Here is a 14919-nt window from a genome sequence, read left to right as displayed (position 1 = left end):
CGCGCCGTCTGTGGCACGCTGGCTGCTGGCGAGCCCAGCCGGATGGGCACCGTTCGGCAGCAGGGCACGGCCGACGCCAGCATGTTGGGGGTTGATCGCCCTGTTTACGCCACGCCCTTGGAGAACCTGCATGCCGTGCTGGCGGTAGCAGATGAACTGGATCACCTGGAGGGTGATGAGCGACACTGCATGACGGAGCGCGTCCAGCAGCTCCTCGACACGGCTGCCACGCATCAAGAAGCCAGCCGCCATGTGGTGGAACCCGGCCTGCAAGCCGAGAACCTCCCCCCATGCTGAGAACACGGCGCGACCTCCTGGACACCAACAGGCGGCGCCCGCGACTGAAGAGACCCAGAGCTAGCTGCTAGCCACAGCCGGATGTGCATTACCATCGAGCGCGACCAAGACGGCCGCCCTCGAGCGGTCAAGTAGCGGGGTGATCGTCTGCCTCCCCCGCGCAGGGGGAGGCATGTCTACCCGCCGGCTGTTGATCACCCAACTCTTGGCGACCGACTAGGTCGCCGTGAGGGAATCGGAGAAAATGACGCCCGCCACCCGATCGACCGCCTGGCTCGATCCCTGGCGCTTGAAGAAGAAGATGCAATCGGCCCGCCTTGTTTCAACCCCTGCATTCGCGATGAGCACTTCCCCAAAGGATTCTCGCTCCCTTGAGACACTCCCAAGTACAACGGTTCCGTGAAGCCGGAAGATTGACTGGTTGACTACTCCACTGCCATCAGCATAGCTAACGGTAACAAGCGTGTTGCCATGAAGTATGTTCCCCTCATGCTCCAGGGCACGACCCGGACATGGTTGAACAGTCTCAAGCCCTACAACGTCAATAGCTAGGTGGACTTCACCGAAGTCTTCATCCGCAACTTCACCATCACCTACAAGCGGCCGCGCAAGCCTCACTAGCTCTCCCTGTGTGTTCAAGGCCCCGCGGAGTCCACCCGCGACTACTTGACACGATGGGCCGAACTGTGCAACTCCTGTGAGGGGGTGAATGAGGTGCAAGCCATAGAATACTTCACTTCCGGGCGCCGAGAGGGCACCCTACTCAAACATCGACTCCTCTGCGACGAGCCGGCTACACTCGACGAACTATTGATCATAGCAGACAAGTACGCCACTGCCGACTCCTCCATGAAGTCGGAGCTCCGAGTGGACGCGTCTGGGAAAGTGCTCCCTCTAGCTCCTCAGACGCCGGCTGGTGATAATAGTCGGTGACAGCAGCAGAATGACAACAAGCACAAGGCCCCGCAACCGGCTTCCACCAGCCGGCAAGTGGCAACAGTTGAAGATCAGCAGCCGGACGGTCAGCCTGGCTCCAAGCATCAGAAGGGTGGCAAGCCTGCCTGGTTGCCCACCATCTCCTATGATCAAACCCTCGATGCTCCCTACAAGTTCCACAGTGGTGCGAAGCCATCCAACCACACCACCCGGAAGTGCCACTGGCTCACCCGAATCGCCAAGGGCGAAGGACTCCACCTCCACCTACCGGCCAACCGGCTGCGCCTCCTCCGCAGCCGGCGGTCCGCCTTGTTGCCGCCATCCAAGATGAATTCCCCGAAGAACACGGGGCCTACGTCGTCTTCACCAGTTTGGCTGACGACAGGCATAGTCGGCATCAACAGCACCGTGAGGTGAATGCTGTCACTTCAGAAGCCCCAGAGTTCATGCACTTGTCCGAGAAGCCCATCAGCTGGAGCTGTGCAGGCCACTCGGAGGTGATGCCTTCCCCGGGTTCCTATGCCACGGTGTTGGATGCCACCTTTTCAACAGATAGGTGAGCTGCTCGTTTCTCCTGAGTCGTGATAGATGGTGGTAGCAGCATCAACATCCTCTAACACAATGGAGAAACTACACATCAAAGAAATACAACTCCAGCCAGTCAGACTGTTTTCCATGGCATAGTACCTGGCCTTTCCTCCTCACCAATCGACAAAATCAAGATAGATGTCCTCTTCGGAGACAAAGATCACTTCCGTCGAGAACCAGTTTAGTTTGAGGTGGTTGACCTAGAGAGCCCTTACCACGTGCTCCTAGGCCGGCCGGCCCTAACCAACTTCATGGCGGTGCCACACTATGCCTACCTCAAGATGAAGATGCTGGGAACTAAGGGCATTATCACCATAGCCGGCGACTACAAGAAGTCGGCCGCCTAGGCTATTGCTAGCAGCTGCTTCCTCTTGAGCATGCATTGGTTTTCCCTTGAAGAGGAAAGGGTGATGCAGCAAAGTAGCGTAAGTATTTCCCTCGGTTTTGAGAACTAGGGTATCAATCCAGTAGGAGACAACGCACAAGTCACCTAGTACCTGCACAAACAATCAAGAACCTTGCAACCAACTCCTGTCGGTGTACAAAAAGAGGGGTACACTTTTTGTACCCCCATAACTGTGCATGGGCAGTCTGAACCACGGGCACCACCACACTGAGCAAGGCAAGGGAGGTAAGCCAAGGTAAGGCCGAAGCTCAGGAGAAGCAGAATGACGCCAAGACCAAGCCCACAAAGAGCAAAGGAGACAAAGCAGACTCCCCCCGGCAAGATCCTTGCCGGGAGGCGGTTTTAACAAAGCCGGCAAGACCCTTGCCGTGGCAGCTCACCCCACACCTACGGGGTGAGTCACCCTTGAGTCCACTTCCCCCCTGGGGCAAGGATTCGGGAGACATCCCCGTGGTGGCATGCAGATCTTTGTGAAGACATTCAAGATCAGATACACCCTTTAGAAGATGATGATCCTTGGCGGGATCCCAGCCAAGGAGGACCACAAGGCCCCCGGCAAGAGCCTTGCCGGGGACGACAGCAGGCACCACGGCAAGACCCTTGCAGGGGCCCCGGCAAGGCCCTTGCCAAGAACACCCGTAGGGCCACCATCAGGCCCACGCCAGTCAAACCTCCACCGCCGTTCGCATTCAGCTGCCGACCCAACCAGCTGGGCAGGCACCTGCGTGGCGACATGCGGATCTTCGTGGAGACCCACCACTGCACCACCTCAGCTGCCTGCCTGCCTACATGGCACTGCGGGCGCCGTTGGCCAGGGCGTGTGTCGACACGAGAGGGAGCGGCGACGGACGAGACAGGTGTAACACCCTCGATGCGGCTATATCTCCCACGTGTCAAAGCACGACTTAGAGGCATAACCGCATTGAAAGCAATGTCGCAAGTGAGGTAATCTTCACACAACCCATGTAATACATAAGGGAAAGAGATACATAGTTGGCTTACAATCGTCACTTCACACAATACATGAATAAAGCATTACATCATCCAAATACAATCAAGGCCCGACTACGGAGCCAAAATAAAAGAAGAACCCCAAATGCGACAAGGTCCCCGATCGACCCCAACTGGGCTCCACTACTGACCAACTAGAACGAAGCAACACAAAGGACAAGATCTTCATCGAGCTCCTCCTGAGCTTGGTTGCGTCAACTGCATGGACTCATCGGCACCTACAAGCTGGGTTTGGAAGAATCTGTGAGTCACGGGGACTCAGCAATCTCGCACCCTCGCGATCAAGACTATTTAAGCTTATGGGTAAGGTAAAGGTAAGAGGTGGAGCTGCAGCAAGCGACTAGCATATATGGTGGCTAACATAGGCAAATGAGAGCGAGAAGAGAAGGCAAAACACAGTCGATAAAAGTATGGTCAAGAAGTGATCCTAAAACAACCTATGTCAAGCATAACTCCAACACCGTGTTCACTTCCCGGACTCCGCCGGAAAGAGACCATCACGGTAACACACGCGGTTGATGTATTTTAGTTAAGGTCAACTTCAGGTTTTCTACAACCGGACATTAACAAATTCCCATCTTCCCATAACCGCGGGCACGGCTTTAGAAAGTTCAAATCCCTGCAGGGGTGTCCCAACTTAGCCCATCACAAGCTCTCACGGTCAACGAAGGAATAGACCTCCTCCCGAGACATTCCGATCAGACTCGGTATCCCGGTTCTACAAGACATTTCGACAGGGTAAAACTAAACCAGCAACACCGCCCGAATGTCCCGACAAATCTTGATAGGAGCTGCACATATCTCTTTCTCAGGGCACACTCAGATTGTCCTAGGTACGGGTAGGCCAGCCCAGAGTTGCCCCTGGTGGTCATCGACAGCTGACAGGTTGGACCAACACTCAGAGGAGCACTGGCCTGGGGGGGGGGGTAAAATAATGATGACCCTCAGGAGCGCGACTCCGAAGGGAAAAGAAAAGGCTAGGTGGCAAATGGTAAAACCAATGTTGGGCCTCGCTGGAGGAGTTTTACTCAAGGCGAACTGTCAAGGGGTTCCCATAATAGCCCAACCGCGTAAGGAACGCAAAATCCGGGAACATAACACTGATATGACGGAAACTAGGGCAGCAAGAGTGGAACAAAACACTAGGCATAAGGCCGAGCCTTCCACCCTTTACCAAGTATATAGATGCATTAATTAAAATAAGATATATTGTGATATCCCAACAAGTAAACATGTTCCAACAAGGAACAACATCACCATGTTCCAACAAGGAACAAACTTCAATATTCACCTGCAACTAACAACGCTATAAGAGGGGCTGAGCAAAGCGGTAACATAGCCAAACAACGGTTTGCTAGGACAAGGTGGGTTAGAGACTTGGTTCAACAATATAGGAGGCATGATAATCAAGTGGTAGGTATCGCAGCATAGGCATAGCAAAAGAGCGAGCAACTAAGCAAGCAAAGATAGAAGTGATTTCGAGGGTATGGTCATCTTGCCTAAAAACTCGTAAGGAAGAAGAACGAGTCCATGAAGAAGACAAACGGACGTAGATGAACGGGTCCTCAAAAACGCGACTCAACCGGAACCAACCCGAAGAAGCAAACACCGGAAAGAAGCACACAACATAGTAAACAACCAACACATGAACATGGTATGATATGCGAGATGCAGTATGCGATGCATATGCATGATTTGCAAGGGAATGCATGAACCTGGACTCAACTTGGAAATCCAAGTGTGCCACTGGAAAGATGAGATGAAATCGCTTGAAAACGATATAAAGATCACCGGAATCGGAGTTACAGTTTGGAAATGGCAAGCAATTCAAATATGGCACCGGTCTGCGATTTACAGCAAGTAGCCATCTAAATGCAATGAGATGAACATGCTATAGCACCCAAACATGGCAACAAAATACATGGAAGGGATGCATTCATGATGCTTAACAAAAGTCTAGCACTGAGCTACGGCCAATTCATCCATTAACAGGTTCAAACAAGCATGGCAAAAAAATCATATGGTAAATAGATCTTAGATCAGATAGCCCTCTTCGGAGCAACAAAACTATATGCTACAGGACCTGAACATGGCAAAGTAAAGCATGGCATGGAGCTACTCAAAGAGCTTAACAAAAGTCCCTTAGTGACCTTGAGCCAAAAGGGATCATAAAATACAATTGCAAGAATGTGAACATGGCAAAAACATAATCAGTTCTCAGACTTTAGTGAAAACTGGAGCATGCTGAAACAGATATCAAGTAGGCATGTTAACGAGCTCGATGCACTCACTACTGAGCAAGGCATGACAATCTAAGCATACACCCATCAAGAATACACAAAATGTAAGCTAGACCTGGCAAGAACAATAGCATAGCATGCACGGATCAACTACAACATCCTCGGCAAAATCGCTAACAAGTAGACAATCTGCCCAGATTCACGAAATAGCAAAAGTAGAGCTCGATTGACTCAAGCTAGGTTGCTCCATAAATGCAAAAAAAGACATGGATGGATAGAGCACTACAATATTAACAAAACATCCTTACTGATCATCCTAAAAAGAGGCACGGATCACTAGGAAAAAACATGAACATATGGCATAATGAGATAAACAGCTCAAGGACTTAGTGGAAATGCTAAGTCCCTGAAATCAGCATTACCAAGTGCCTCACTTTGCAAGCTTGTGCTAGACACCACACACATCACAAAAATACATGGGTTGCACCTCTGGAAAGATGGCAAAACCCTTAACAAAACATATGTAGAGCTCATGGGCATATCATGCACACAATAATCATGGCAAAAATGACAAATATCTAAATGGAGTAGCAGATCTGACAATTATCTCAAGTAGCTCTCTTGTAACAGCATTTCGGGCATCAAGATGAACTCAAATGAAAATGATGCAATGGAATAAAATGATGTACTCTCTGAGGCGAACATTTTGATATGCTATATGCATGAACCGGAGCTACGGATGCGGAGTTACGGCATGATGAACATGGCCATATGAAACGTGGAAATTTCGGGGACTTAGGGAAGAAGTCAACCTCTCTCAGATCTCAGATCTAGGGTTCGTGCACGCGAACCGAGGCACTCCGGCGAGCTTGATGCAACTCCGGCGAGGGGGAGGCCTTCTCCGGCGAGGACGGCCGCGGAGGGGTCGGCAAGGAGCGGATCCGGCGATGGCTGCTGGCCGCGGTCCTCGGGCGGCGCGGCAACCGAGGCGGCGGTGGTGGCCGGCGGCCGGTGGCGCGGTGGCGCGGTCCGACGAGGCTCGCCCGGTGACGAGGTGACGGGCCGGTCGCCGGTGGGAGGCACACGGCGGTGTGGCGCCCCGGCGCGGAGGCGGCGCCTCGGGCATGGCGGAGGGATGACAGGCGCGGGGCGGCGGCGGTTGGGTCCCGCGGGCCCGCGATGGGCCTGGCGGGCTGCGGTGGTGGGGAGGAGAGAGAAGGGAGGCGATGGACAGGTGGCAGCGCGCGATTGGGCGCGGGACGAGGTGGACATGTCCGGGCGAGAGGGTGGACGTGTCCGTCGGCGGGAGGAGGAACAAGCTAGGGTTGGACCGTGAAATGATCTGAAATTTCGGGGAGGGGTGCTCTTTTATAGGTAGAGGGAGCTAGGAGAGTCCAAATGAGGTGCGGTTTTCGGCCACGCGATCATGATCGAATGACCGAGATTATGGAGGGGAGATAGGTGGGTTTTGGGCCACTTTGGAAGGGTGTTGGGCTGCAACACACTCGAGGCCTTTTCGGTCCCTCGGTTAACCGTTGGAGTATCAAACGAAGTCCAAATGGTACAAAACTTGACAGGCGGTCTACCGGTAGTAAACCAAGGCCGCTTGGCAAGTCTCGTCAAATCCGGAAATGTTTAACCCTCACACATGAAAGAAAGGTAGAAATGACCACCAGAGGAGAACAGAGCGCCGTAATGCAAAACGGACAACGGGGAAAAGGCTCGGATGCATGAGACGAACATGTATGCAAATGAAATGCACATGATGACATGATATGCAATGCATGACACGCAAGCAATGACAAGGCACAACAGCGAATAAATGGAGGACACCTGGCACATCGGTCTCGGGGCGTTACAACACTCCACCACTACGAGAGGATCTCGTCCCGAGATCTAGAATGGCACCAGAGGGAAAACGGAAGAGATAAGAGAAGAGGTAAAACAAATTGCTTCTTTGACAAATGAGTGAAACCAAAGAACCTTGAAAAGGTTGAACAAATTGAAAGAAATAAAACAACGGAGAAGAACAAAGTTGAAAGCACTCCGTTAAGAAAGCGGAACAAGGAAGAACAAATTCGAACGGCACTCCGGTTGAGAAGGGATGCAAGACTTGATAAGGCGAAAAGAGCTTGAGGAAAAAAAAGGACACAACACTCCGGTTAAATGGATAAACCAAGAAAAGAACACGATCCTGACAAAACGAAAAGATGGGTTGAAGAGAGCAACATCACAATGCCTCCGGAACGAAAGAATAGAAGATAGGTAAATGAAATAAAAGAATGGAGAAGAAAATGCCAACTTCTGCCACAAAAGAGCTTGAAAAGGTATCCTTAGGAGTAGGGTCGAACGGAGTTGTTGGAAACACAACAACGAAAAGATAAGCTTGATATGGTCTTATGGAATACAGCTCAAAATATGAGGTGACAACTTGCCACTCATGGGAAAAGAATTGGAATGGACAAGGAGACGAGAACGCTATTTCACCGGGAGGATAAATGAAGAACTTGGGTCACTTATAATCACCATAATTAGCAACACTCCTTAGGGAAGGCTTTAAGGTGAAATATAAGCCAAGATAACTCCAATGACGAGATTAATGGATTTAAAATATCCCATTCTTAACAACATGTGAATCGTGAAAACATGAACTCAAATTATCAAGAATGGCATAATACCACCTTCAATAATACGGAAGAAAGAATTGCACTCCGGATTGCAAGATGGAGAATGCTTGAGCTCCTCTGAAAAGAATCTCAATGAACACTTCGAGAAGGAATTAAATCCTTGATGAACCATCATGTAGAGCCTCCATGAAGAACTCCGGTAATAAAAGAATGACCAATGGAAAGGAAAGAGAAGTTGAATCCTTGCAATGATTAGATGGATCTCCATGGTGATATAATTGAAAGAGGTTGGAACTCCGGGAAAAGAGAAGATGAAACCAATGAAACTGAGAATTTGATAAGCCTCCGGAATAAGGAATTAATCACTTGGATGGAACAAGAATAAGAATTATGTTATGCGTATCCTTCAACAATTTAATTGCTGACAAGCAATGGATTTGGCATACTACTTATCCTAGAAGAAAGATTAAGATAGATATAGCACAAACTTGAGAAAGTCTTCAACGATCCACCGGTAGAATTTGAAAAGCACGAATCCATAGATATGATACACGAAGGAAGAAAACTCTTGAATGAACCACCGTAAGAATTGAAAAGAACGAATAAAACATAACGAAACACCGGGAGGAATTAACAAATGAACGAAGATGCTTGAAAGAATTTAGATCCATGAGAATGAAGAGATTACCAGCTTATTAGAGAATCCTTGATTTAGTCACCAGTATGATTTAGAGTATGCGAGCTGAAAGCTAGACTGAATCAATCTTAGATGATGGGCTCCGGATAATCCGATAGAAAATACTCTGAATTACTCCGGATGAGTGAAAAGAATTCTGACAATCGAAAACAACTATGAGAGGATGGCATAACGCTAGAACCACGAATCTTGAAGAGAAAGGAGCAAGATTAAAGACAAACTCTTCTTCGGTCTTTAAATGTTGAGAATGATGATGAGAAACACCACCATGAATTTATTTAGACACTCCGGAAGAATCAAAACAAAGAGGTTAAACCAGCGATGAAAAGAATTTGAAAGATCTTGGTGAAAAGCATTTGACTGATGATAATTCATTCTTACGTCAAACTTTCGAAAAGAATTTAGGATAGCTCCGGTAAAATTAGAAGAGTCAGGTAAGATCCTGGGAAAAGACCTGTGGGTTAGGGCCCACTCAAAATAAACACCGTTGGAATGATTACTTGAAAGATATTGCACCGGTTGAATTAAATGACTTCAAAGAGATAACAACCTCGAAATAGATTGAACTGATCTTGAATGAAAAACCGAGCCTTCTGAGATATCTTGAGCACTCCGGGACAATAGAATAGCGAGAGGTGAACGATTAAGAATTGCACTGGCATGAGAAAGCATTGAAATACGGAAAAGAATATGATCAACACCAAAACCTAGAATTGGATTCACCGGAGAAGAAAAAGAATGAAGAATGATGAACTAGTAGAACATCTTCTTGAGAACCACCGGGTAAGAATAGAGAAACTTCCACCAATAAATGGATAGTTGATTAAGAAATCTGAGTCCTTCACTACTAGGAAAAGGCCTACTAATGGCGCACTGGTTTTGCCTACTAATGGTGCATTACCAGTGCGCCATTAGTAGCACGCCACTAGTATATCTTACTAATGGCGCACCACAGGTGCGCCATTAGTATCTGGTATACTAATGGCGCACCATCTAGTGCGCCATTAGTATGTAATAGCATGCGCCATTAGTGTGCCTCCCGGGGGGCCATACGTAAGCATGGCTTTGTCATACTAATGGCGCATTCTCTGTTGATGCGCCATTAGTATCCTTTGGCATACTAATGGCGCACCTGGTGGTGATGCGCCATTAATATGAATATTTGTTTTTTTTCCTTTTCTGATTTTTGCGCAGGTTACAAAATATATTATTAGACAAAATATAAAATATATTATTAGACAGAATATAGACAACAGCACACAACAACATCAGATTCATCGAATACAATAGAAGATTAGTCTCCGAATACAATTCATCATATTAGTCTCCGAATTCAAAAGACCGAACAAAGATAAAATATTACAAGTCTCAAGACTGCGAGTATCGAGTTTGTCTTCACATTACAAGTCAATATCGATCATCTAAACTACCATCACATAGAAGAGAGCTGTGGTCATCACGATGAGCATCATCGCGATCAAACTAGTCTTCATCCGGTTCCTCCAACGCTCCCTCCTATCTCCCGCTAGATAGCGGGCGTATCTAGATTCGGCCTCCACCCTAGTGGTGTACCCTTTGTAACTATTACCGCTGAAACGGTGAACCTGTCTCTGACACTCCTCCCAGTCGTCGTAGACTCCGGGAACCTTACCCTTGTACACGACATACGACGGCATCTCTATGCACAAGCCAAACAGCAGACAATACATAAGCAATATGTAAGTATGCAACAAAAGGATCGGAAGAGAAAATCAAGACATTAATAGCACGATTCATGGTCCTACTAATAAATAGCATCGATTACATCTAAGTTGAATGACTGTCCAAACCAAAGAGACATACGAATTCATTAAAGTATAATTACAACATGAGCCAATCAATGTTTCAGAACTACACATCACTACTTTCGAATCGACTCATCGGACAGGAACGTGGATGAAGCCGCCGTCTGTCGTGATGGTCACGAAATCGCGGTCGTTGTCACCCTGCATTTGTAGCATTTCATCTATCTCACTGTTGGACGGTTGATATCTGAGGAAGAACTGCCCCGAGGTATGAAGGACATCTTGATGGATGATGTCCGCAAACTCCGACTGGATGCAAAAGAATTCTTGTCTAAGGTCCGCGTCCTGGACTGCCGACAAGCTCGCGGCCCAATCTTTGAGATTATCTGGTAGCAGAAGTTGATGATGGTCCCTTATGATCGCCCGCATGTGATGGAGGGCGTAGTAGGCATCCTTCTGACCGCCAGGCGGCTGCTTGATGCAGCAGAACTTCGTATTGTGTGAGAACATGTGCTTGCCGTACTTACGAACTGCCCTGTTGAAGGTGCCTCCAGATTTGGCGTAGGCGGGGAGAACATCATCAAGAACTTGCTTGACATTTGTCTAGTCTATCTTGGAGTTACAGTTCGGGTCTAAATACATGGCCATGGAATATTTCGGGCTTAAGAGGATGAGTGTGCAATGTGTGTCACTGCACAGAACACAGAATGTTAGAAAAAAATGATCAAAATCTAAGAAATCATATGTTATGGGGCGGTTAAGGGATGACTTACTCGGGAAAGTAAGGCACAAGGAAGTTATCCTTATCTGGGTTTGCCAGAATGACGCCTTCGAGGTGTGAACTCGCAACTTGGCGGTCCCCACCGCTGCTCAAGTGCTTGGCACGCATGTAGAAGGGGTCGACTATCACGATGTCCGGGGTCTTGTCGCTAATGATCCGCATCTCCATACTCAGCGAAAACAGCCGAAAGAAGGTGTAATGCAGCGGAGAAGGTTAAACATAGCAAAGATGTCATCAAACCGCAGGACGATCGTACCCCCGATGTCGCCATCCACAAAGCCCTTGCCCTCTGGCACCTTGGCCACGAAAACCGGGTATGCCACATCCTTCTCTCTGAGACGCCGCTTCTCCAAAGAAAGAACACTGTCGTGCAGACTCCGCATAGCACCGGTTGCAGCATTCAGCATATTTGGCAGTAGCATCGCCCTACCTGCCACATGCACCCTCCTCGAGATATCCTTAGGTGAAGGTGGCCCGTCCTGAGCATGGATTGAACTCGGTGCCGGCTGGCTCGCACCGGCGCCCTTGTTAGTCTTTCATTTCCGTCCCTTCTTCTTGATCTCCTGTAATGGGACCCAGTTCTGCTCATAGACCGCCTTCTTGAGCGTGTTGGGGCTGATAATATTTCGCACCTCAGCTATCTGAGGCTCGGTGAAGGCGGGAGCTGGAGGCGTGTCTTGAGAACTGAATGCCAGACGACGCCTGTTGCAATTGGATTTCTCTGCCGTACCAGCTAGATCGCGGTCGTCTTGGTTGGGTTCTTGAGAAAGAGGCCCGCAGAACTCGTCAGCGTACCCATGTTCGGCAAAGTACTTATCTACTTTGGTAAATGTACCGTCGTCGTTGTCGTCGCCGTCCGGATCCTGTGCCATAGGGCTGTCCGGATCTTGTGCCATAGGGATGTCCGGCAGGTCCGGTAGCGTTGCGGCGTTCTTGCCATGGCTTGGCGCCGGCACGACTGGCGGTCTTGTATGTGGGGTGGTGTCCCCTGCCCCCAAACGAATCTGGCTCTTCGGCCAAAGCAGGGGCCAGTTTACGCACGTGCTGAGGGTCATCTCATATTCTTCGTCGGCCCCAGCGGGTCGAATCGGAGGTAACAGCTCGTCGCAACCTGGCAGCACCCGAACCACTTCATCCCTATACATTGTGGGTGGCATCGGATTACCGTGGAACATGGGGTTGCCCAGTTGAACGATTCTGCCCTTGGCGACATCGACCAACTCGGCGCCCACGAAATGCAGAAGAGTGCAAGGAACGTCGGCGGTGCCCTGCGAAAACATGTACAGGGCGTCAGGGATGCCCAGTCAAAGGCAAGGAGATGAAGTCATCGGCCGAGAGGCTTGGTTACCGTGATGCCATCGAGCTCGGCTAATGTCGAGGCACCGCCAATGGCGGGCGTGCAACTGACGGAGGGGGCGCTTGCTGGCGAGGTGCCGGCCGGCGTACTCCCGGGTGCATTAAGCTCCAATGCATGTGCCGTCGCCAGAGACACGAATACCTCCTCCACTGGAGACACCAATGGCGCCGCCGTCGGAGACACCAATGGCGCCGCCTGCGTGCTGTGCGAGTTGCTGGCCATGAAGCTGGGAATCGGGGGAGGCCCCTATTGGCCGCCTGCAATCCATGTCGTCAGCCCATGAATCAATGTAGGCACCATGGCGTTGAGCGTCGTTCCAAGTTGTTGTTGCACTTGCTCTTGGACAAGCTCCGGAATCCGCGCCACTTGTGCCTTGAGTTCTTCAACCTCGCGCGTCTGGCTTTCCGAGCTGGTCTTTTTCTCCTTCCGCACACCAGCGGTATAGTATGACCCCCATTTTGTGGACAAGCCTTTGCCGGCCACACGACCAGCTGATGTCGGCTTAGTGAGCTTATCCTTGTTTTTCATTATGTTCAACGCCCTATTTAAAGGGGTGTCAAAAGGGGAGCTCTTAGACGACCCCGCGCTACTGCTTTCAGTGTCCTGCGAAAGGAACGTGAACCATTTAGAAATATTGGGGATTAATTAGAGTGCAACCATATGGAGCTAATTACGCGGGGGTGTATTCCTTACCATAAGAAGCTCAAGTGCCCTGGTCTTCGGATCCATGGTAAGCTCCTTTGTTATCGGGTCCTCCTTGTACCGGGCCCTAACATAGTTCCTGGTCAGCTTGTCACTGCTGTATTTCTCGAAGCGGGGCAGTAGGCCTTGCTCGGCACGCTCCGCGTCCTCCTTGTCCCATATAGGCTCTGCCACTTTGTAACCGCCGGGACCGAGTTTGTGTTCCCCTAAGTTCAACTCCCGCATTTCTTTCCCCCACTGACTTGATTCGGAGGTTGCACTGCTCTCGCACTTGATCTTGAACTCCTTGTACTCATCTTCGCTCATCAAAGGATATTCCGCCTTGATCTTCTCATAACTATCACCTTTATCAATCATTCTCTTCACCGCGCTTTTCCAAGTAGACAGGGTCGTGCTCATCTTCGTGAGGGCGGCACTGTTCACTTTATTCCCTGAGAGGCGTGTGTTTTCAAATTCGGCGAGGAACTTGTATCATTCGTGCAGCTTCGTGAAGAGGAGGTTGCGCAAATTCCCTCGTTCCTTATGCCTAAGGTTCTCGGTGTTTATCGAGACGGTGCTCCAGAGAATGCACCCGAGCTGAAGCGAGTACCCCTTGACTATATGTTTGGGCTCCGTTGGATTCCCGTCGGAGTCCACTTGAGTGAATTCCTCCTTGAGGGTGCGGAGCGCATTCGGGCGCCAGTCCTTCCTTTGCTTCTTCGGTTGGCTGCCATCTGTGTGTGCGCCGCCATCATCAGTGGTGGCATCCTCGGCGGCACCATCAGTGGTGTCATCCCCGACGCCACTAGGGGTTGTGTAATCAGGATCGGTGTCTTCCGCGGCGTCCTCATAGCGGTGAGGTTGTTCCTCCATCTCCTGGGACAGCTCCCAGAATTTCTTGCGGCCCGAACCACCGGCCTCATCGTTGTGGGCCATGTTTCGCTCTAAATAGGAAAAAAGTTTGGTCAAAAAGTTGGTTATTGTCAAGGAACAAGATCATGGTCTCATCATTTAGGGTTTGTCGACACCGAGGCACCCTAAAAGCCTAAGCTTTCATCATTTAGGGTTTGTCGACGCCGAGGCACCCTAAAAGCCTAAGCGTACATCATTTAGGTTCTCATCGACACCGAGGTATCCAGGGCAGCCAAGTTAAGTTTTCATCATTTAGGGTTTATGGATGCCGAGGCACCCTAGGTTGGGCCTAATCACTTGGCACTAATCACTTGGCTCTATTGCCACCTATGGTTTAATGCAGCAAGAATAAAGGGGCAGTTGATCCTACTTAACTAAGTACTAAGATACCCCGGCCCATGCATTAGTAGCAAGTACCTCATATGTCCGATTTTTAGCAAAGTCATGCTAAAATTCACGGAAAATTTCAGCATGACCTTTGCTGAAAATAGGACATATGGAGTACCCGAATTTGCCGGACGGAAGTTAATCGACATTCCGGCAAACTCAAGGGCCTCTCGGGGTACAACAGCAGCATCACAAGTTAACAAAATTCCCAAGTA

This window comes from Triticum dicoccoides, chromosome 6A, assembly GCF_002162155.2.
Source record: "Triticum dicoccoides isolate Atlit2015 ecotype Zavitan chromosome 6A, WEW_v2.0, whole genome shotgun sequence".
Classification (NCBI taxonomy): domain Eukaryota; kingdom Viridiplantae; phylum Streptophyta; class Magnoliopsida; order Poales; family Poaceae; genus Triticum; species Triticum dicoccoides.
The sequence above is the reverse complement of the archived record's forward strand: the minus strand, read 5'-3'. Positions refer to the sequence as shown.